The following is a 23,165-nucleotide window of genomic DNA, read 5'->3' as shown; positions in this document are numbered from 1 at the left end:
TATGCTATGATCTGCATATTAGTAGAACTCAAAGCCAGCAAAATTATATCTCCATTTGAATAAATGAAGAGACTGATTTACTGTGTCATTCCTTCTGGTTGGATTGTACATGGAGCAAAGACAATAACAATACTCAGGTCATCAACACTTTATATTAAAACTTGGTTTCACATTGTTCCAAATTCTAATTACTTTTAATCTAAATTTTAAACAGAAAAAAAATGCACTATTTCTAAGAATGTGATCAATGAAAATCAGGAAGCTATGTCCAGTATATAACTATTTTTGGAGCCTATCTCACAGCACTTTCTGGGTATTTTCCCCTCACACTGCATTTGCAAAGGGCTGTGTCCTCTTCCCCATGAACTTTGCATTTATCCATTCCTCTGGTGCTTTCTGGGAAAATCTCATTTCCTCTGGTGATTTCTGGGAAATCTCTTTAATGCTGGAAATCCTGAGGTTAACTAGTTACAATTGGTATTTATTTATTAAAAGCACTGGCTGGTCTGGAGGCTGAGCAAGGATGGGTTTCTCATCCAGGGATTTACCTGGGGCAGCAAAATCAGCCGAGCCCAAAGTGTCCCATCCATTCCTGGGTGAATCCCCAGGTCCCCTTTGATGCACCAGGGGTGCAGGAGACTCATCCCTTCATCCCAGTGTCCTTCACTGGCTGACCTGCAAGTCCTGGTTGTTATTATTAAGGTTTTTTCAAATTCCGTTTCTTGCCTTTTTTATGGCCAGGCAGTCACCTGTCAGCATCAATTATGGGAGTTAATATTGACGTCCTCTTAAAGGAGGTTTAAATATTAAAGTGAAAAGGGACTTGCTCTGGGCTTCATCTCTTTGTGGTGCTTGTCAATAGAACCTGAACTTGCAGAACAGTTGTCACAGCGAGTTTTTGTGTCTCGCGCTGACGCGATGCCTGAGCGGCGAATGTCACCGGAATTTTTCAAATGAGCAAACTGCACTTATTAATTATGGTAATAATGATGATTCCACAGAGCTGCTCCGAGGGAAACAATAGCTGAAACTTGCTCCTTGCAAAAGGGGCAGCACAGGAGCTGTTGCTCTGTTGTTTTTAGAGGCTTTAATGCAGGAAAAAAAAAAAAATCTGCTTCTGGGGAAACATTCACACACATAAACCTGGACCCTCAATATGCATATCTTTATTTTAACCATCATGGTATTTATTGATTTTCCCTGCAATTATGCAGTGCCGTATTTATTTGCAGCTGGGGTCTGCTGTGCCATATATTAAACCTCCCTTCCTCCAGTGGTGGCTCTTTAGAAAAATGCTTCTGATTTCCCCTCAGAGTATGAGGTCAATAGGCCATAACTTATGATTTTGAACCTATAGCCAGACCTAATTTATGGATCATTTCTTGTTTCTTGTGTTTAACTGTTTCTGGGAGAAGGTTTCATCAAAGGAACGGAGCAGATCCATGAGCACAGCTGAGATCCAGACCTATGGACTGTAGGAAAGCTCAGGGCAATGCTGGAGCTAATTCAGACCTGCCTCTCCATAAATTATGTATAATTCTTCTGAAAAATGTTTGTATTTCCTTTTTTAGCTCTAGATTATCTCACAAAACCAAGGGAAATATTGTTAAGAAAGCCAATTCTCACGTATCAGAAACTAATTTTCATTTGCTAAGCACAGAATGCTTTTAATTCTCAAATTTTATTTATCAGGCTAATATTGACAAAATATGGATTTGCTTTCCTGACTCCACAACTTCGGCAATATTTGCTGTGGGCGTAAGGTGAAGGTTTTACATTGGAATAAGTAACCAGTAAAAAGAAGTCATCTCTGGCATGATCAGGTTTGTGTGGCCCAGCGTGTGCTGGGACATCAGGGTGATGCTGCAGCGGGCAGGATCACAACGGGGTGGCTGATCCGGGCTTCCCACGCTGCCTGCTCTGACTGCAGCTGGCCCAGGGAGCTCAGGGAAGAGCTGCTCCCCAATCCCAGCAGATTTTGGAGCAGGAACAGAGAAAGATGTGTGTCTAAAGGAGGCCAGCACAGGCTCCTGTCCAGAGGGGAGCACTGGGAGCTGTCCAGGCTGGGGCATGGCACACTGCATGCATCAGTTCATTTTTGACTTAACTGCCTGAGCAGCTCTCGGGAGCAATCCCCTTGTGCTTCCCACCACCAAAACCATCTGCTAGAGCTGTGCCTGGAATCACCTGGTCCTCTGGAGGCAGCAGGGAGGAAAAAAAAAATAAATAAAGGGCAAAGAAAATTCTTCCCTGGAAAGAAGTAAATATTTAAATAAATAAAAATTTAACCCGTTTGATCCCGAATTAAGTTTTTTTGCAGCCCCAGCACAGGTCAGGCAGGGGCTGGGTTGGATCCATCCTTCAGGAGCTCGCTGATGGTAGCGGCTGCCCGGGGGTTCTCCAGGTGCCTGGAGGACGTGTGGAACATGCCAGGGAACAAATACATGGTGGAGTCAAAAGCTCCTGATGAGGGTCGGATGTGAAGCGGTGCCAGGCGTGCTCAGCACCGCGTCAGCACCGAGCTTGCCACGGTAACTCAGCTCTGCCCAGCCAGGCACGTGGGATCGCTGGGAATACAGCAGGAAAAACGCCCTGGGAAGCTGAGGCTGAGCTGCTCCACCATCCCTGGCTGCACACACCAGTGGCTGTGTGAGTGTGGGTGCCCACGGCAGGCTCTGAGCCCTGGGCAGCACCCAGACACCACGGGCTCCCTTGGACACCAACCCACAGCCTTTAATTCTGGATTTATGGCTGCTACTGATCCTAAGCTAACCTTTTTGCCATTGCAGTGCCTGAATGCAACTTTGGGGATTAATAAACGGGAAAAGTCGAGACCTTAACTGTCGGGAATATTGTAGATGTGGCTGGCACTAAAACCAACAGCCATAAAGCATGGAGGAGCTCTCTTCACCCAGAGGAAAAGCAGCTTCCAGGTGGAAAGGGTTAACAGCAAGCAGCCACAGAGCCAAGGGACACAGCTCCAGGCTCCAGTGCCTGCCTTGCAGGAGCCCAAGGAGTTAAACCCAAACAAACCTCCTCATGCATTTTATGTCACAACTCCCCCCTCCTTTTTTTTTGTCTGTGTGTGAGTGTGACCAAGCCAAGTTCTTTTTTAGCTCTACCCTTTTGAAAACTGCTGGTTACAGATAAATTAAAATGCCAGAGCTGAAATTGCCCACGTTAGCCCCTAAGGGAGCCTGCACTGTCATCTTTCATTAGATGCTGATAGACCAAAAGCCCAAGGCAAAGTGAAAGCTGGTTCCTAAGAAAGGGCTGGGAGCCAGGAGCTGCATCTCTCTGCTGTAATCTTGTATCTCTGTCCTTTTAAGTTTAAGCTGAGCAATGCTTTCTTGGACATGTCTGTTTTCATACTGCAAATTTCAGTCTTAAAATCAACAGCAAATATGAACAGGGTAATCCACAGAGTCCTAAATTGTCAAGACAAGCCAGTGCATTTTCTCAGAGCAATCTGATGGTTTTGTCTGGTGTCAGCCCTTGCATCCTCCAGTGCAGATGATATGTTTGGACTGTTTAATAAAGAGCTGTTTAGAAATGTGATTGTTATTTATTTTTTTTAAAGAATATAATCTTTCAGTAACAAAAGTGGGATTTCCCCTGTGTTTCTCCCATCCCCTTGCAGGAGAGGTAGTGTCTTGGTGGGTTTTGTGAGTGATATGGTTTGGTCTAAAAAAAAACCAAGTCTGAAATTATGCCTGCACAAGGAGCTTAATAAACCATAAAGGCCAGTGACTTTCCAGCATCCTTTCACTTTGTGTTTGCATTAGAGAAATGCTATGACTTAGAGAAATGGGGCTTGTCCTGGGTGTGCACAGGCACTGGGCAGTGGGCAGGAGCCTCTGGAAGGAGCAACAGCCCAAATCCAATCCTTTACAAGCAACACAAACTGCATTTTTCTTCTGTGCCCAAAGGATAAATCTTCCTCATTTTCCCAGGGGCAGTGAATGGCTGAAGAGCCTCTTGGACATCACCCCTGTGCTACTTTATCACTACAAAATCCTACTGAGGATATCAAGCTGGGAAACCATACTGGGATGCCTGGCTGCTGTAACCTTTGGATGCCCTGCCACCATGAAGTTCAATAGCAGGTGGCTGAATATGGTGTCTTTCAAGGCATACAGAAGTGTTGAAAGCCTGGAGAAGCCAGCCCAGTTGGTTTTGCTCATCTGTCGCTCTAGGCAGTGAAATAATTTACTCCATTTCCATCCACTTTCTTCTCTTTATTTGCATTGAGTTATGATGAGGAAACAAGCTGCCTTAGATGTTGCTTACTTTCCTGGAGTCAGCAAGGCTTTAGTTTTCAGACCATTATATCTCTGTGCTCCTAATCTCAGTGGGCTTTTTTTTTTTTCCCTAGTTGCTCCTGAATTAATTTTTATTCTGTGTATACAATACAAAGCAAACATCCACCCAGTAAAGTCCAGCTTTTCTCTCTGCAGCAGGCAGGACACTTCACTGCGTGACACCCGCAATTGATTGAGTGGAGGAAACTGGACACAGAGTAAAGAAAACTGCAAAATAAATTGTTCTGAAAGTTATTGGGCAAGGCCGTGGGGAATGAGTTTCCATTGCACTACAACTCCAGGGGAGGCAATAATAATGAGCTGCACTTAGCAAAAGTAAATACCTGTGACAGCTCCGTGGAGGTGCACAGGGCTCGGGCTGCTGCGCTGTGTCAGCACTGTGAGCTCGACCCCTTGAGGTTGTGAAGAAAGGAGGAAAATTTTGGCTTTATTTCTAGGGTGTTTCTGCTATATGTGAATGCTTCAGTGGAAAAAGCATTGTGGTAGAGAGAGATCTTAGCAAGGACAAACATCCCTGCAATGCAATAATTTGACATAGAAATTATAATTTTCTTCCTGCATTCCAAACTTGTTTTCAATGCACAATGAGAAAGGTACTTCCATGGGATTCATGAACTGTGCTGCCACTGTTCTTCCTGCCCAATTTCACTCCTTCTCACTTTTCAAATAAATGGATACTCATATCCATTTATTTGTATGGATATTAACAGGCTGCAGATCAAGCCTGTTACCTATTAATGAGTGGGCCTCATCTGGGATAAAACAAGGGGTTAATTTCACATACATGATCCAAATAAAGTCAGAGGAGTGAGAGGAAACAGGCCAGACTTTGGGTCTCATTATGGTCAATTCTCCTGACTCTGGATAATTTTCATCTTCATCTGGAGGAGATGAAATGTGTGTGTGCATCCAGCAAGCCTTTGGGATGCCCAGCAGGAATGCAGCCCCATTTCCTTGCCTGGACCCTCTCACCCTCCAGCATCCACTCTACATGGAAAAGCCATGGAATGAAGCCAGCCAGGCCTCCATCACTTTCCAACAGAAGCCTGGGAACAACAACCAGGCAGTGATGGTCCTGACAAGGTGCACGTCAGGGTGCAGAGATGGGTGCTCTAAAGAACCTTCTTTGGCCATGGAGCAAAACTGTGGGGTTGACAGGAGGGCAAATTTGGTCTGAAATCAGAAACACCATTTAGTTTCCTGACTTATAAAAGAGGGTAATCGCACTCCCTTTACATGGGTATCATGCCATTTAATTAGCAAATGATTAATTTGCTAATGATCTCCCTGGCATGGAAAGTGCTACTGAACAGCTTCTTTTCCCAGCCATGGAGATCTGTGGCAGAAGGGAGGTACATCTGCACCTTCCCAGGCCCGTTTGGTCATCCCCCATTCCTCCACTGCTCTGCCCAGATCTGTGCACTGGGGAAAGGCAGCTCTGGGACCCCATTCCTTCAGCACCTCTGCAGTGAGGCAGGAAAGCTTTTGTGAGCTGAGCTACATCCTTGCTCTCCAGCAAGCAAAAATAAATGTTTTCTCAGAGCTGGAGAAGAACTGGGAACTGAGGATCAGCTCTTCTGGCAGCCCCTGTTGTGCCTTGCTCAGAGCCACCTGCAGAAGAGACACGTTTGCACGGCAAACTCAGACATAAAACATGTTGTTCTGCTCTGTAAACACTCAAATGTCTCAAATTCTGTTTTATTCACAATTTCAGCAAACGAGATTATCGGTGAAAAGAGAGGGAAGCAGAAGTGAATTGCAGCCTTGCTTAGGAAAAGGGAGAGAGACTCATTTAAGCCAATTTCTCCAATCAAGAAGAAAGGCTGTTTGAAAAACAGATCAAAGCACGAGTGGTTTCCTTGTAGAAGGAGTTTATCAGAACGGCATTTTCCATCAAAAGGGCTTGAGATGGACTTTGAGAAGGCTGGGGCTGATCTTCAGAGCAGTTTGTGTCTTTGCAGCACACACTGCAGCAATCCCATGCTCTGGTGTGGCTGTTTCTCCACGTTCCCCTGGCTCCCAAGGCCCCAGATGAAAAGCCCCAGAAGGGCTTCCCTTTTCCTGACCCTGCTCCAAAGCTTCCCTGACCAAGATGAATCTGCTCCCTGGCCTCTGGGAGCACCCCAGTTTTCAAGAAGAGACAGGCTCATGCCTGTCCTCTGCTGTGGGTCCTGCCCTTTCAATGCTTGTGAGCAGCTTATCTGCCTTCCCTTATCTCAATTCTTTCCTTCCTCCTTCAGGATTCCCTCCTCACCCTCACCTTCCTGCCATCCTTTTCCCCAGCCCAGCTAAGCCTCCCTTAGTGAGGGGCTGCCCCTTTCACAGCTTTTTTGCCTGAAGCAGCATATCTCCCAAGCAAGTGCTTTTTTGAGGGCTCTTGACATTAAAAAGCTCCAGTTTTGGAGCCTTAATGGGGAAGTATAATTGTAACATCAGCATTGTGGCACTGGGAAAAAACCCACTGCAAAAGTGAACAGAACTGGACCCCTCACATCTTGAGTGGCTTCATGTTCCTCGGGAAAGCTTGGCACAAAAATACCCTGCCTTTTGTGTGCAAAGCTGTGCACTCAGCCCTGCAAACTGGTGAGATTGGCTTAAAAATAATGATGTTTTAAAATAGAGTAAAATGCATTTTGGGCAACTTTCATCTGCTCCTTGGCTTTGGAGTGGTTTTCGTTTGGCCCTGGGGTCCACTTCAATCCCATTTCCAAGTTCTTCTCTGTACCCTGAAGGGCCAGACATCTACTTGAAGAAATCAAATCAAATCGGAGATTGCCTGAAACCCCACAAAAATACTGATGCTTTTAAAACCAAACAAAATCTTCACTCCAAATGGAAGCTGGGTCCAGCCTGACAACAAAAATCACAAGTTGGCACTGCAGCCCTCCCAGCGAGGCATCCTGGCTGATTAGTGCTGCTGCCTCATTAACATGCATACCGTAATCTCATTTGCTCCAGGACTGCTTTGATGTTAATTCCAGCGTTTTGGTGCAGTGTGGTGCTGCACTCTGTGTTTTCAAGCTAGCATTCCTCTCTTCTGCAGCCCAAGCCTTTTCTTTTTTGTGAGTCTGTCCTTCCTGTGGCCACTAAAGCACTGGCCACCTTCATCTTCCCAGCCCTGTGGCTTTGCCCTCCACTTTCCAGCCTGGCCCCATACTGGTTGTGCTCTGCTTTCCATAGAATTTTCCTTCTCTGTAATTTTCCAACCATTCTTTCATGTATTTTTTTCAAACTGAGAGCACCTTTTCCCCAACCCCTGTAACTTCTAGATAGGATATTCAACCATGGAAGCTGTCCAGTTTGGGAACTAAGAGGCCACTAAATGCACTGAGCAGTAAATCCCATTAAATACACTGAGTAGTAAATCCCACTTACTCCAATGAGAAAATAAATGCACTGCTGCAGGATGGACAAGGCCATAAGCAGATGTCCAGTGAGGTGGGGGACCAAAGTTTAATGGTCATTACATGGAGCTGAGCTGTCAAGAGAGCCAGACATGCTGCCAGGGCTGTCTGGGGCTGGGCCTGGAGTAGAGGTTTTGTTCAGAGCAAGATGAGACTTTGCCTCTCTACAAAATCAATAATTTTCACACTTCTCCAATGTGGATTCCAGATATCCTGGGTATTTACGATGGTGAGGGCTCAGAGCTGCCTCAAAACATGGGCAGGGCCAAAAAAGCGAGGCTGCTTTATTGTCTGGGAGATCAATGACTTTAATAATTAGCATCTTACTTACACATGATTTCTATACTCAATTTGAATCTTAATTAGAGATGGAGAGGGGGGATTTAGAAACCCTGATGTAGCTCACGAGTGTCTCCCGCCTCCTTGGAGGAGGAGACCCTGTGGTGAGAGCTGTGACAAACCTGCTGCAGCATCAGGGAGCTCACCCTGCTGCTTTCTGGGGAGCACCCAGCCCCTCTGGGGAGGACATTGGGCTGGAGGGTCCCACAGCCAAGTCATGTACTCAGAGAAAGCCCCAAAGCACAGCCCCAGCCTGCAAAGAGGAGCACACCATGGCTTGAGGCTGATGCTGAGGGTGCTGCTCAGACCCAGAGCTGCCCTGGATCAGGCTGAGGATGAGGGTGATACTCAGACCCAGGGCTGCCCTGGATCAGGCTGAGGATGAGGGTGATACTCAGACCCAGAGCTGCCCTGGATCAGGCTGAGGATGAGGGTGATACTCAGACCCAGAGCTGCTCTGGATCAGGCTGAGGATGAGGGTGATACTCAGACCCAGAGCTGCTCTGGATCAGGCTGAGGATGAGGGTGATACTCAGACCCAGAGCTGCTCTGGATGGGGCTGATGATCCTACTCAGCCCCAACATCTGCCCGAAGTGCTCAGCAGCAGTAAAAATCTGCTGCAGTTTAGGACCAAGAAAGGGATGGAGGGGCTGTCAGTGCAGGCAGGCAGCTTTAAACCTCAGCCTACATGTCTTTACACAGGGACATGCATTAAAAAAATGCGAGGCATTTGAAGCCCACCATTTTAATTAAACTGATTTAACATCCGAGCTCGTGAGGGGCGCGGGGCTGGCAGGCACAAAGGAGCTGCACAATCACTTTGGCTCCATTGTTGACGGGCTTTTGCTCTCTGTTTGTACAATAACCTATTGAACTTTTCCAGACTGTAATTCAATACAGAATAGATCCTTGCAGGAGGCTTTTTTGGCAGGGAGCACTGAAGGCCTTGAATCAATTTCACTTTTCCAGCGTGGTTGTTTAATGTATTGATACCAGCTGGAAAAAAAAAAAAAAAAAAAAAAAAAGGAAAAATAAAAAGGAATCAATGTTACTTTTATTTGTCCTGAGCTGAAGCCTTTTGGTTCTGTTCTTTGTGACACTGATACCATGCAGCGTGTGGCCATTGTCCCACCTTCGCCAGGAAAAGCAAAGGCTGTTAACGCGAAACAAGGCGGGTTTTTTGTCCCTAATACTTCCCGCTTTTGCAAAGGCTTAAAAGGTTTTGTAGGAAGAGAAACATCCAGCAAGCCACAGCTGCATGGCTTAGCTGGTTCTAGAGATGCTGAGGCAGAACTGCTGGGACTCTGGGTGAGTGGCCAAGGCAGTGCTGCAGGTCAGGCAGCTCCCACCTCTCTGGGGCTCGCCAGAGCTGAGCAGGGAGCCAGGCAGGGCTCTGCCAGCTCCTCTCTGGGGATCTGTTTTAAAAACAGCCCAGGGACCTCCTGCCATGCTCTGGCAGCTGCCCTGGCTCAGCTCTGTGCGGGGCTGCGTTACCAGTGGGACACCTTCACCCTGCGCATCCCGAGCAGCATCACCGGAGTGATGCTCCAGGGTCTGCGCCGCCTTGGAGCGAGTGCCAGAGGAGAGGAGGCTTCGGCACGGCTCTGGCTGAGCCGGGGGTGGGCTGGCAGCACGGTGCAGCCCACCAGGACCCTTGCAGGCAGGATGAGGGCTGGGCAGGAGCTGGGGGATGCCCACAGTTCGGGTTACACGGCAGGAGCGCGCAGGCTCCGGAGCAGGGGATGCGCGGCGCTCCAGAAGCACTCCCAAAAGACAGGGCTGTTAATTGTTACTTAAGCAATGAAGCTGTTTCAGATTGCCTGGGGTGAAGCAGCAGCGGTGGAAGGTGTCTCACTGCCAGAGTGAGAAGTGGCGTTGTTGGGGCTCCTCTTTGCTGGGAAACTTTTCCTGGGAGTGTGAAAGAAAGCTGTAGGCTGCCCTGGGGCCACTCACTGGTGTGACCTGGCAGAGAAAATAGAGAATCCAACCCAATACTGGGCATGCAGAGGGAAAACAAATCCCTCTTGGGTTGAACCAGTTTTCCAGACAAAACCGAGCAGGCCTGGGATGGGTTAGATCTCCCTGGATTACCAGGCATCCCTGTCGAGCCACTGTGCCTTTTCCAGCCCTAGAAGAGAAACCTTTCCCTGCCTTGCTCCCATCTCAGCCCTCCCCAGTCCACGCTTCCTGTGAGGTTCTGGCCTCCATCCCATGTGACACAGATGTCTCTGCACCAACAGAAGATGACACATATGAACACACATGCAGAGTGAGGGGATGTGCTCGGTGACCATTGCCAGTTTTCCTAGGAAAAGGAAAGGCTGGATTTCACAAGCCCTTAGTGATGCTAATGCACAAATCCCACTGATTTAAACTCTCCATGTGTTTTTCTGTTAGGATTTACCCCAAATGAAGAGGAGACTGAGACTGCAGCAGTTAAATGTGAGAAACAGGAGGAGTGTTTTGAGCAGTTTCACTTGCTGAGGATCTGCCCTTAAGAGTTAGTTTTGGGTTTAAAAAGCAGATGCTGGAAGGCAGCTTTCTGCCCTGCAAGTTACTGAGGTAGAGTAGAAAGGGTAAAACACATCCCTAAAATAAATCTGTGTGCATGGCAAGGTGTCTGTTCCTCCCCCTGATTAGAAATTCAAGCTGTCTGATATTACTGTAGCGAGTCCTGACGAACAGGACTTGGAAACAGTCACTGCTTATAATGAGGTGCTGCAGTGTAAACCTAATCTTCATTTAGAACAATTTCTGAAAGACAAAGAGAAATCCACCTGATGAGGTGTCGCTGAACCATGCGATGTACCTACAAATCAAAGCCCCACATCTCCAAACTTATCTGAGAAGGGGAAATAAATGGCAGGGGGTGGCTGAGCAGGTGGGTGCACCTTGCAGGAGCATCCCTGGGCAGGATGGGGCTGGGGAGGATGAAATGTGAGGAGCATCCCAGCCCCCCTGGCTCACTCTGCCACGCACACACGATGCATGCCTGACCCTCAGCATCCCCTCGCTCCCCTTCCTCCCCCCTCCACTTATAAATCAGAGCAGAATTAATTCAGGCGCCGCGTTTTATTTGATAAACGTCAAAATATGTAAATACCGGGCTCTCTTCCTACAGTCGCTAAAACAAATGGAAAACACATTTATTAGCATAGAGATGAGTTTAATCAAATCAGCGGCGAGTACAAATTAGCCACAGGAAACGTAATGAGCTGGGAATTAATTAGCAGCATAATGGTAATAACTTTGCCTGCTGATTACCTTGCGGCCATGGCTCTCCCCCAGGGCTTTCCATGGGTTCTCCAACAGCTGATCTTTTCTGTTGCAGGAGCCCCTGAACTGGAACAGCATGGCCGGCAGCTCCTGTGCAACAGACTGGAGGAGGGGAGGGAGACTGGCTGAGAGGAGGGAGGGAGTGGGGAGAAAAGCCTGGTGGAAGATCTGCTGCCTTCACCTTCCCCAGCCCTGAGCCTGTTCCTCTGCCCGTGGCTCTCCCGGCTTGTCCTGCCAGGCTGAGCGCTGGGGATGCCCTGATGGGTGATGGGCTGGGTGGGGTATCTGGGTCACCTTCCCCAAGTCCCCTCCTGGGCCAAGCACATGGCAACCTGCACCCCAGGCTTATTCCCGCACATCCTGCTGCAGGGGGGTGGTGCTGGCTCTGACTTGTCCAAAAATAAATGCCCAGGCGGCTCCGGAGAGAGGCTGGAGTTGCCTTGGGAAGGGCAGGAGCAGGCTGACCCCAGAGACTCAGCTGGCTGTTTTGAGGAGCTGATGTTGCATGAGAAAGGGACAATTGGTGCTCCAGGGGCTTTGTAAAGTGCTGGGCTTGTAAATTAACTGTTTGACACCAACAGTGATGGAGAACAGTGCTGGGCAGGGGATGCATGGAAGGAAGGGGCAGTTTCTCTTGATTTATTTGTATTCCTTCTGCAATGCCTCTCCTCCTAACACCTGAGCAGTCCCAAATAACTTGCTCAGAGCCTTTCAGTGCTGGAGCTAAAAGCACTTCATAAGCCTTAATGAATCAAGCTGTGCAACAGCCCTGCAAGGAATTATTATTCCCAGCGGTGAGAGAAGATTAAGGGAAAAATGTTCCTGTTTGGGGGCCTCCATTTAGATGCTCCAGTCCATCCTCATGCACCTTCACACAGCAGCCTCCCAGGCAAGTGACTGAGTCAAAACTTGAGAAGTTAAAAAAATAAAGTTAAGTTAAAAAGACCCAAAAAAGCCAGGCCATGCATTGAGGCACTTTAACTGAGATCTGCGGAGAATTAACTGAGCATCTAAGTTCAAAAAGTAATACAAAGTGATTTCTGAAAATTGTATGGATGGTGGAAAGTGGGAATCTTGCTTCCAGGTCCTGGTACCTGCAGAGTCTCTGTCTTCTCCTTAAGCAGAAAGAATCTTCATATTCAGGGCTGATCTTTGAAGCTGAGAGATCCAAGTAAAATCCATAATTGACCTCTGGGTGCAAAATTAAGCAAGTAGGCATACTAATACTAATCCCTACTTGCACACCCAAAGTTTTCCAAAGTCCTCAAGTCCTCTGTATTGCTTTTCCCAAACTTTTCTGGGAATAGGTATTCAACATTGCCTTTAATTGCAATATTAGATCATTGCTTTTACCAACATCTCCCTAACAAATTTGATCAAACCTGCCCATGCTGGCAATGCCTCACCTCAGCAAGCTGACTGGGAGAAGAATTTGACAGTTGTCCCTGGAAAATCTCACAGATCCCTCCAAAACCAAGTCAGAGGAGAGCAAATGAGTCCTGCTGCACTGTGGATCAGATCTGCTTTCATGCAGGAAGTGAAATAGATATTTAAAAGTCCCAAGATAGGGCAATAAACTGAAATTCAGTCTCCAAGGGAAGTTTGGTGATGTGTGAACTTTTGTAGGACCGTTTGCTTCTTCTGGAGAAGCAGAGACAGAACTTTAACAGGGGGACTCCTTGGAGCCTGATCTGCAGAGGTGCATGGAGAAGGGATGTTTGCACAGACACTTCCAGCATTTTTTCAGAGCTCCTCCTGTCAGGAGGCAGTGCTGACTGCCCTGACAGAGGCTGGGCTCAGCCTTCCTGCTGCTTGTTGGGTTTGTACCCAAAGCTTCAAGGTCTCCAAGGCTGATGGGCACTGTGAGCTGTGCAAAAGCTGCCACCCACTCTCAAAGGCCATCTCTGGGATGCTCCTCTCTGGAGATCCCACCCTGCAGAGTCAGGGCAAAGAGGGCCTGACCTCACATGAAAGTTGTATGACTTCAGTTAAAGATGCTTCATTTTTTACTCCTTTTATTGCCTCTGATCTTTCTTTTTTTTTCCAAGGGAGCTTGTGTAAGTTGACACAATAGATTAAACCATGAGTTGCAGTTGAAGAATCCTGTGTTTTATTATCAGGGATAAATAATATCTCCCCCAGAGGAAAATGGGAGAACACAAGGTCACCCAGCATGCCCAGAGAGGAGCCTGAATAGAATCTGTAAGTTGCTCCAGCCTCCTGTGCAGCCTGAGCTTCGTTCTGAAGGCAGAGGGGTTTATTCTTCAAAGTACCACTTTCCTTTGCTACCTGCAGACAAATAGGTTGCTCTAAGATGCGTTCCACAAGCTGATTTTTGATTCATGAAAGCTTGAACCAACACTGATCATAAGAGAGTCGACAGTGATCATAAAATATGAAAGGTTTTTAAGAAGGACTCTACATCATACTGAGGTCTGCAGCAGGATTTCTGCTTCAGAGCCAGAGGGACCACATGCATCCCTGGTTTATTGATGAAAATGTGGAAGTCAAAGCAGTGAAAGCAGAATTTTGCCCCTGTATATTCAAGGCTACCTAATACCACAGAAGCTTTTAGGAAATCTACCACTTTAAGCATAAACACAAAACAATTTTGTTCTCATGCAATTTTCTTGCCAGTGCTTTTTCTTAAAAATCTGTAGGGCTGTCATGTAAAATATGCCTGGGTTTGTTCTAATTTAGATTACGCATATTTGTCCTCAGTGAGTGATTGATTAAGTGCTCTGATCTTGACTGCTATGTTAGCAGCAGGGTATCTGTGCAAGAGGATTGGGAAGCTCATTGGATAAATGGTGCAGATGAAATCTTAGCTGTTACAGATCTGGGTTTCTTGTTCACAGCCAAGGCAAATGCTGTCTTCTGTGCAATAACAAACATGCTTTGTAATGTGTTCCAGGACAGCGCTGAGCCTGACTTTGTTTCCTCGTGGAGGGGCTTTAAGCTGTCACAATACCGTGGCACCAAACTCTTCGTGTCACAGCTCTCACTGCAAAGAGGGGATCTCGGAGTTCACTGGATCAGTTGTGATTTGCGCTGATGTAACTCAAAACAAAATGTGTCTCGCTGACATCTGCGGAGCTGCTCAGATAAAACCAACACATGAGCAGAATCAGGGAAAAAAACAAGATCTCTCTGTGCAACTGAGCTCATTCAAAGCAGCAAGCATGGCTTAGCAGGACTGACCAAAATGGAAAACCTCCTTCAGGGGTTAGTTACCCTGTCAATCTCACTTTACCATCGCTGACCCTGAGCTGGGAGCAAATGCATTGCTACCCACAGGAGCTGGGAGATATTTTCTTGTGTATTTGCATAATCTTAGTTTCAGTACTTTTTACAGGAAATTATGTCAAATTATGTTTTATCATCTTTTCATTTGTTTGTGTTTATGAGCTAGAATGGACACAACTAAAAATACCTGAAAACACCAACCTGAAAAAATAAATCAGTTTTATTTATGTTTAGTGCATCTTCATTTCTACACTGGTCCATTGCATTGTCTTTTCAACACCATAGTACTAAGAAGGTGTGGTAACAAAACAAGCAATCATGAAAAGAAAAGAGGATTTTTTTCTCTCCTTTTCTCTTTCTGAATCATTTCTCTGACCTTCTTGGAGTTGTAGAGAAAGCTTCCAAGACCATCAGAATAAATAGGTTGTTTACTGTGATGCTTTCAGCCTTGGAAAAAAAATAAGATAAAGAATAAAGAAAAGAAAATCCTTATACCCACTGTCTCCCAAAAGAAGACAGATGAGGTGTGAACTCTAGAGAAAATATTCCAAAATCTGAGCATGATGATGTCACAATAAAGCAGAATAAAACAGAAGAAAGCCAAACAAAAAGGTGGTGACCCCAGGGGGACTCAGCACCCTCCTTCTCATCATAGACTTTAGGGGAAAACGAGCAGGTTGCAAAAATACCAAAACAAGGGGTATTTATTTCCATCTTGGGGAAAAAACCCTCTGCCCAGCTAATTTCCCACGCTTAGGGTATCATGGTTTGCTGCCAGCCGTGGCACAGGCGGGGGCAGCAGCTCAGGAGGCTCCTGGGCCATCCCGGCCACGGAACCATGAGCCTTTTCCCAGGAAAAGCACGGCCTGAGCCTCGGAGGGAAGCGCTGAGCTGTGCTAATGATGCTGTGCTATCACCGGGCTCTAAGGCTGCCTGGGATGGATGTCACTGCTGTGTATGTTCCTGCAGATCAGTTGGTAATTACACTTGGATCCAGAGTAATTACGCTGAGACTTGCGCTCCGGTTTAGAGACAGAAATAACCATGCACTCGCCCGGTCCCACACGTAGCACTTGTGATGTAATTTAATAGTCAGCTACTAGCACGAGAGTAAAGAGGCATTTCTCTTATATTTATGCCCTTTTAAATTAAACATTGGTGTTTTTCCCTGTGAAAGGAGCACTGTGCCACTGGTCTCCTTTTCCCACTCAAGCGCCCTCCTCTTTTCCTGACAAAATGAAATAGACTGAAGGAAAATAAATATTTATGAGCTCCTCCTGGGGTGTGATTGTTTTGATGCAGGTCTTGCTTTAGCTTTACTCTCTGCTTTATTTAAAATTTCGCCAGGGAAAAGCTGCCCCTCTGAAGACTGGAGGAAGATGAGGCACTTAGAGGCGTTCTGTGGTCTACGGGTGAGGAGCAGAAGGACCAACCTTCCTCTTGGAGGTTTTCCAGGTCACGTCTGCCAGTGTGTTTCCTCTTTAACCTCCCAACATTAAGCACCTGGACATCTGTAGCACTGCATTAAGCACCTTTTTTTGATGAGGAGCTCAGAGGAGAGGGAGGCAGGCGGGTGCCTGGAGCCCACCTGCAGAGAGAGCCTTCCCTGTCTGCAATTCTGTTTCCCAACCATCCATCAGCAAAGCAGGCAGCCTTTTTCTCATGTAGAATCCTCTTGTGCATTTCCAAATAAGCCAAGGCTCTGCAAATATTCTCCTCCCTTCAGGGTGAGGAGCTTACTTTGCTTGGGAAGAGAAACAGTTTACTGTGATCTCTTTCTTTTGGCAATGTCTGGGTAATCATTGCTTATAATAATGCCATCCCAGATGTTGAAACATCTCCTGTATTAATTTTACCCAGAAGATAATTTCCCTTAGAAATCATGTGCAAATCCCCTGTTCTAATTTAAGAATTAATTCAGTACACTAAATCTTAGCACTTCATCCTAGAAATGTTTTGCAGTGTCTGTTAACCCTTTGCAACAACAGCAACCAGCCTAAATGTGGGATGTAGAGATGTAACTAAGCCTGTCTCTCGTAGCAAGCTCTTTTTGAGGCCACTACCCAATATTTGAAAGCCTAGACCCCCAGAGCCTGCTTGCTTGAATGACTTCCTTCTCCTCACAGAATCACAGACATAAATTAATTTGCCATTGGAAGTATGCACCCCAATGCAGTGGTGCCTGGGACTGTGATCCCACCCACCATCACGTGAATGGGAATGAAAATAGGATGATTCCACATTTAACAAGACATGGAGGAAAAAGAGGAGCTGAATGGTTCAGCTGAACTTCTGTAAGAAATGTATGTGAGGGCTGGGAACACACCACACTCCTTCAGAGTCCTGGGTGTGGGTCAGTGGCACCTGGAGCCAGTGGTACCTGACCATCTCCCCCTTGCTGGGTGGGCTCAGGCACACAAAAGTTCACACCAGCACTACTACACAAAAGTACTGCTGGTGTGAACTGCTTCATGCCTTTGCTGGTCCTTCGTCATTTAATTTACAATGGAAACTGTGTCAGACTCCAGACTGGGCATTTTCATGCCCTTCCAGGTTGTGACAATCTTAAAGCATCACAGCCTTTATACTGAAAGTCTTTGACTGCCATTGAAAGCAGTAAAGAAAATAAAGAGGCCAAATCTCTGAATTTCTCCCAGCTTTGTGAGATCAGAGTGCAGTCCAGCACACCTTCTGTGGAGCAGGATGCTCCAAAAAAAAAAAAAGATCTCCTGATTCCTAGCAGAACAAAATGACTTTATTCCATCCCAGTGATTATACCCAGCTAACTACTTCATGCAACCTGAGGTCAGATTTGGGATTCCACTGGTTTTACTGGGGGTGGTTGTGTTTGCACTTTGCAGAGCAGAGGGCCAGCCAAGGACCTCCTCCAAAGAGGATTTATCTGGAATCAGCTTTGATAATTACTGTAAGGTGATAAGAGGTGATTAGTGCTGGGATATTCCAGCACCTCCACCATCACCTCCTAAACTCCCAGATGCTGTACTGAGACTGTGCAGCAGCTTGGCCTCAGAGGAGAGGAATGATGCAATCCCCAAAAAGAAACCTTTCCCTTGCATTTCAATAAAATAGACTGGGGAAATATTGCTGTGTCCTTCTGGTCCTTAATCAAAGGAGGCTGCATTTGTGCCACCCTGAATTTTATCCCACTGACAACTGCAGGATGGATCTGCTGGCCCAGCAGCCCAAGCGCTTGCATTGGTTATTATTCCTTCTGATGAATTCACTTGGGGGATCTGCTCCTTAAATGCAAAGCTCTCAGGTCAGGACAAATGGAAAATGCATTACACGGAGCGTGACATGCTGTGAGTCCCAGAAATGTGTTCAGATATGTCCATAGGCAGGGGAATAAAGCTGTTCCCTTATCTCACAGCTGCTGTTGGAATTTCCTTCTAGAAATTTATTTTTGCATCAGCAATGGCTATTTGCAGTGAAATATTGGAGTTTCTTGTATTCATTACATATTTAAATGAAACAAGCTAAAATCATAGCTTTTTTCTAATTTTGATTAGTGGGAAACCTGACAAAAAAAGACCCAATAACAAATCTGAAGTATTTAGAAACTTTTCTATAAGAAAACCCCAGAACTCAAACTGTTGTCCCGATGGTAAAGCTAGCTACATTTTCCAACAAAAAATTTTCTCCAGCATCTCAGGATCCTGATCCCAAAAAGGAACAGTTTGTGGTGTCTGAGGCCCTGATCCTGCCATGAAACATGTACTGGCTGGTTCTGTGGGAGTTTTCTTCTTTCTTCCGCAAGGGAGAGACAGAGTTTAGTGTTATTTAGTGAAGTGTCACAAGACAAGACACAGCTATTCTCACCCAACCCGCTGATCTTTCTAGAAGACTTTATATATCATTTGTTTTGCTGTTTTCATTTGCTTTGCTGCTCTCCTGAGCCACAGGATACTACAGTCTCATTCAAGAGCTTTGTACTCACCTTTGAAGGAGGAAAACTGTGTTTGCAGACACGTTTTGCAGCCCAGATCAACATGTACAAGTTGTGGTCCCACCAAGAGTTTCCCAAATATATAGGACGTGGGAAGCTGATGTGTGGATGAGTTGATATAAATTAAGGTTCAAGTTGATATAAATCAAGGTTCACTGTTAGTTTGGTGGCCTGGGGCAGGTCCTGGTGTGTGCTGGAGGTGGGAGCAGAGGTTCTGTGCAGCCTGTTGGCAGCAGGAAGGGAGGAAATAGCTCAGCAATAAATGATGCCCACTGTCAGGACTGATCATCCCTCCCTGTGAACATTCAACCCTGGCACCTCCTGCTCCCAGGACCCAGCTCCCAAACTCAGTGTTTGGGCTGAGGACAGTGAGCATTGGTACAAAGGAACATTTTATTTTCTCTCCCTTTATTTCCCCTCCCATGGGGAAAAAACTTGGGTTTAAAGTCTGCTCTTGTTTGATAATTTTCCTTAACTACCAGCTAAATAATACATGATCCCCAGTGCTGACTGATGACTCCCTCTCCTGACCCTGTTTTATTTTTATTGCTTGGCTCGGGCCAGTTCCTTCAAGTCCTGAATCATCAGAACAGAGACCTTGAGGTATTCCAGGCAAATCAATCCCTGGCCCATTGACATATTGCTTTAGCTAACCAACCATACAACTTCGCTTTTCCCTGATAATTTCTCAATTAATTGCTTTTCAGCTCTCATTCGTTACAAGGTCAGGCTGTGACTGGACTTGTACATTCCCATCTCTGATAAACTCTCCTGGTCCCCTAATCAGCCACGACTGGGATTTTAGTTCCATTAACTTATTCATCATCCAGACATTTTCATCTTGGGGAGCTTGACTTTTGATTGTATCAGGAGTATCTTCAATTATTTAAGAGGACTTAAAATTGCCTTCTTACCTAAAGGGAAAATGCATTTGGAGCCCTGAAAATTGATCATATTGGACCAGTGTCTTTTGGATGTTCATATGTGCAAGCCCATGTTAAAAGAAAAGCTCCTGCATGGCCAGAGCAGAAGAATTTGCTGCTGGTGAACATGTGTGTGCATGAGGCTGACTCTATTAAGATGTCAGCTATAGGGGAATGACAGTGTGCTGATGACTGGTGGCTTACTAATGCTAAATCACGCCTGGGATTCTGTTCCATGATGTCAAACATTGATTCAGTTTCCGTGGGAAGTTATGCAAATGCCAGAGCCCTTCAGTGAGGTCTGAGACTGAAATTACAAGCAAAAAAACCCCAATAATAAAAGAAACTTCCCTTCTCCTGGCAAGAAATCTTTTAAGAAAATTTTGAAGGGAGCTGCTCTAGGAAGGGGGTGAATTTTGAACATGTCCCAAAAGGCAGAAGGGCTTGCAGAACCCTTCTTCAGCTTTGGTGGGAGCTGGGAGCCAAATCTCTTCTGCTGCAACCTTGTCTAGGGCTGTGCTTCATCTTTGCAGCAGCTGGTCCAGTCCAAGGCAACAACTCACTAGTGCTACTTTCCATAAATTTGGTCTTTTAACAGAAGCAGCAGGCTGTGTTACACACCCCCAGCTCTTCTCCACGCCCCTCTTCCCACGGTTTACATCCAGGCAAAGCTCCTAAGAGTCTGCAAGCTTCTCCCAAGGGCAAAACTGGTGGCAAACGCAGACAAACTGGCATCAGCAGGGAAATGGTGCATTTCTGAACACAGTGATGGGGCCAAGGAGTCTGGAATCCCCCCTTGCTCTTTGTCCCAGGCTCTGTGACTTTTTCTTTGACTGAAACCCACCTTCCCAGGATGGTACTGGGAAGCTGTTTCAGATGATCTGAGTGCTCTAAGGCTCTGAAGAATATCCACGGAGAGAGGTCAAACTGTATTGACAGGATCTCCAGGAAGAAAAGCTAGTTTAATATTGGCAAGACAAGACTGCTGCATATTTAGCAGCAGCCTCTTCTTCCAGGAAAAGTGCTCTGGTTTCAGTTCCCTCCCTGCCGAACATGGGTGGTAGCTTTTATCACCCATGATTTCATTGCAGGCCACAGAATGATGGATTTTTCTGGCAGAACCCTATGCTCACACTTTTGAGTGCAAATTTTCATAATTCACTTAAAAAGAAAAGCCCACATTATCACTGTGAAGGGCTTATAAAAAGACTAAGAGCACAGAAAATTGAAAAAAAAGCCCTGCAGCAAAAGGCAGTGCCTTGTGATGAAGGAAACTGCAACAGCAACAACAGTATGAACTGTGGGGTGTTGCTTTGCTTGTTTTTCCCCCCAGACTGCAATAATTCACCCATCCCACTGGAAAAAATGTGCCCTTTCTTGATCATCAGCAAGGAGGGCCTTTCCATGGTCTCTGTCTCTTCCTGTCAATGATGCACCAGAAGGCACCAACACTTGGAGGACGTGAAGAAACGTACAGTTCTTTCCCCGCCTGTTGCTAGGATTCACAGCTCTACCCCACCACTTTCTGGGGCTTCAGCTCCTATTTTGGCTGTAGAAAAAAAGAAAATAAGAAAGAAACCTTGTTGCTTCCAGGCTTTCTGCATGAGGCTTGAGCAGCTCCAACACCAACCCTTATAATATTGCTACAGTCAGACATAAAATCTTAATGCACAATAGTGCCTTGAATCTTACATTCTTCTGAAAAAGGTGAGTCCCCAGTAGTAAATGAAATATTAAACATTATTAAATATGAAACAGCTAAACCTGGATTCCATTAAAATGAATCTTTCATGGTTTTCCTGGTTTCTTTTTCCCATTCCCTTTTTTTTTTATTCCCCAGGGAGCGCAGTGATCTCGTGAGCTTTTATGTGTCCTTTTAAAGACAGAAAAATCACAGGTAATTTAAGTCTATTCTATTCAGATTTATTTTAGCTGGAAAACAAATCAAGGCAGTGAAACTCTCGCTTGGTTGCATCTCTCTGGCTGAACTATTCAGCAGTCGATATCAAAGGCTCACCTAAAGACACTCTTGTAATGCCTGCTGACATGTGCCACCTATTTAGAAATCTTGTACCCTGTTACACACTCTACTTTCATTTAGAATGGCTTTAATCTTCCACCATACACTAAAAAAAAAACCAAAACCAAAAAAACCAAAACCTCTGCTTATTACATAGGATGCATTTTGAGCTGGTTTTGCTGCTCCTGCAGGTTTTCTGGGAGTTAAACTGGCTGAGGTGAGTGCCCACATGGGAGCTGGCAGCTGGGCATCAAAGGGAAAGTCTGAGAGGAAAAACTTGGAGTTTTACAGAACCTGCCTTAAATTGGCTGATGAAACACACCTGGCTGAGGGTGTGACTGCACTGATAGCACAGGGCAGTCAGCAGGATAAGACAGGACTAAATATTCTCACTGTATTTCATGACTGTAGTATTTGCACCTCAAAATGAATAAATATATGGCAATATGTGAACCTCTGGTGCTGGAACAAATCGAAGGTGTGTCCTTCTCATGACATGTATTTATGTCCTTGCATTCAGATGTTAAGCCCTTTCTGTGATTATTAACTTCTGTATTTAGACAGGAGTGGTAGGAATTTTTAGAAGAGGATGGGAAAAAGAGCTCTTGCCTTGCTGAGAGGCTCCCGGAGCTTGGATATGTGCAAGAGCATTCCCTGGCTCTGGCTGGGAGACTGCTGAATCCCACCTCTGGTGGGAGGTTGCATCTCCAGCACACACCTTAATTCTTGATTTGCTGCTGCAAAACATGCATGAATTAATCCACAGACACATTTCTGGACTGGAAGGCAATAAGTACTAAGGAAGGCAAGTTAAAATGGCAAAGAAGGTAGAAACCATTAATTATTCATGACTACTGTTCCATTTTGTGCAAAAAGCCTTTCTGCCTTGCTTTCCATTTTGCTTTGCTTGGGTCACATCTAAGGCTCAGCAAAGGACGCTTAAATGGGCTCCCCACCTCAGGAGCTCGTGCTGATGGTTCCCTCACACCCAGCTGGGTTTTGCATCTTTTCCTCCAGGAATTCAGCAAAGTGGGGTCCTGCAGCAAAGTGGCAAAATGCACACACTGCCCTGGCTCAGAGTGTGCCATTTTTCAGATTTCCTAAAAAATAAATAAAAGAGTAAATGGGGTTATGAGCTTATTTTCTGTATTTAAACACCAGTATTTGCTTATTTGCTGTGGTTCTACGTCAGCTGAGATTGCAAGAGCATCCCACCAGCGTGGCCTTCTGGCAGCCTGACCAGAAACATACGCTCTTGGTCTGGTTTTGTGAGGGCTTTTTATGCCTTTCTCTGGCCTGACACCCTTGGAATGGAGAGCAGCAAATCCCAACCGCATTATTTATTTATTTTAATGATCTGCCTTTGGCCAGCTCAGGTTTTCACCACAAAGATTTCAGACTGCCTCAGAGCACCGGGAAACATGCTGCAAACTGCTATGAAGCTGAGACATGAACATGTCAAATAAGTGATCCACATGAGAGTAGATAGACGTGACATTTAGTGATCATCTTTCTTGGACAAAGTGGGGCATTGCTGTCACTTTAAGTAAATCTCAGTCAAATTTCTGGCATTTTACCATCGGGGAAGCAGGAGGCATAATAGTAAATTTCTCTTTAAAAAATATAAAAGATCAACCTTGGGAAAAAAAATATGGTTACCACAATTT

The 23,165-nt window shown here is 45.8% G+C and overlaps 1 long non-coding RNA gene across 2 annotated transcripts in view; it reads right to left on the bottom strand.

Annotated features, from left to right (window-relative positions):
- Positions 1-11,123: 11,123 nt before the first annotated feature.
- LOC110483560 (uncharacterized) overlaps positions 11,124-23,165 on the bottom strand; it is a 137,389-nt gene continuing 125,347 nt past the window's right edge. For both annotated transcript variants that reach the window (XR_014949673.1, XR_013340890.2), the window contains one exon: positions 11,124-23,165. This exon is cut by the window's right edge. This is a non-coding gene — a long non-coding RNA (uncharacterized LOC110483560).

The sequence above is a fragment of the Lonchura striata genome, chromosome 20 (assembly GCF_050655825.1).
Source record: "Lonchura striata isolate lonStrDom1 chromosome 20, ASM5065582v1, whole genome shotgun sequence".
NCBI classification, from domain to species: Eukaryota; Metazoa; Chordata; class Aves; order Passeriformes; family Estrildidae; genus Lonchura; species Lonchura striata.
Note: the sequence above shows the minus strand (reverse complement) of the source record. Positions and strands in the feature narration are given on the sequence as shown.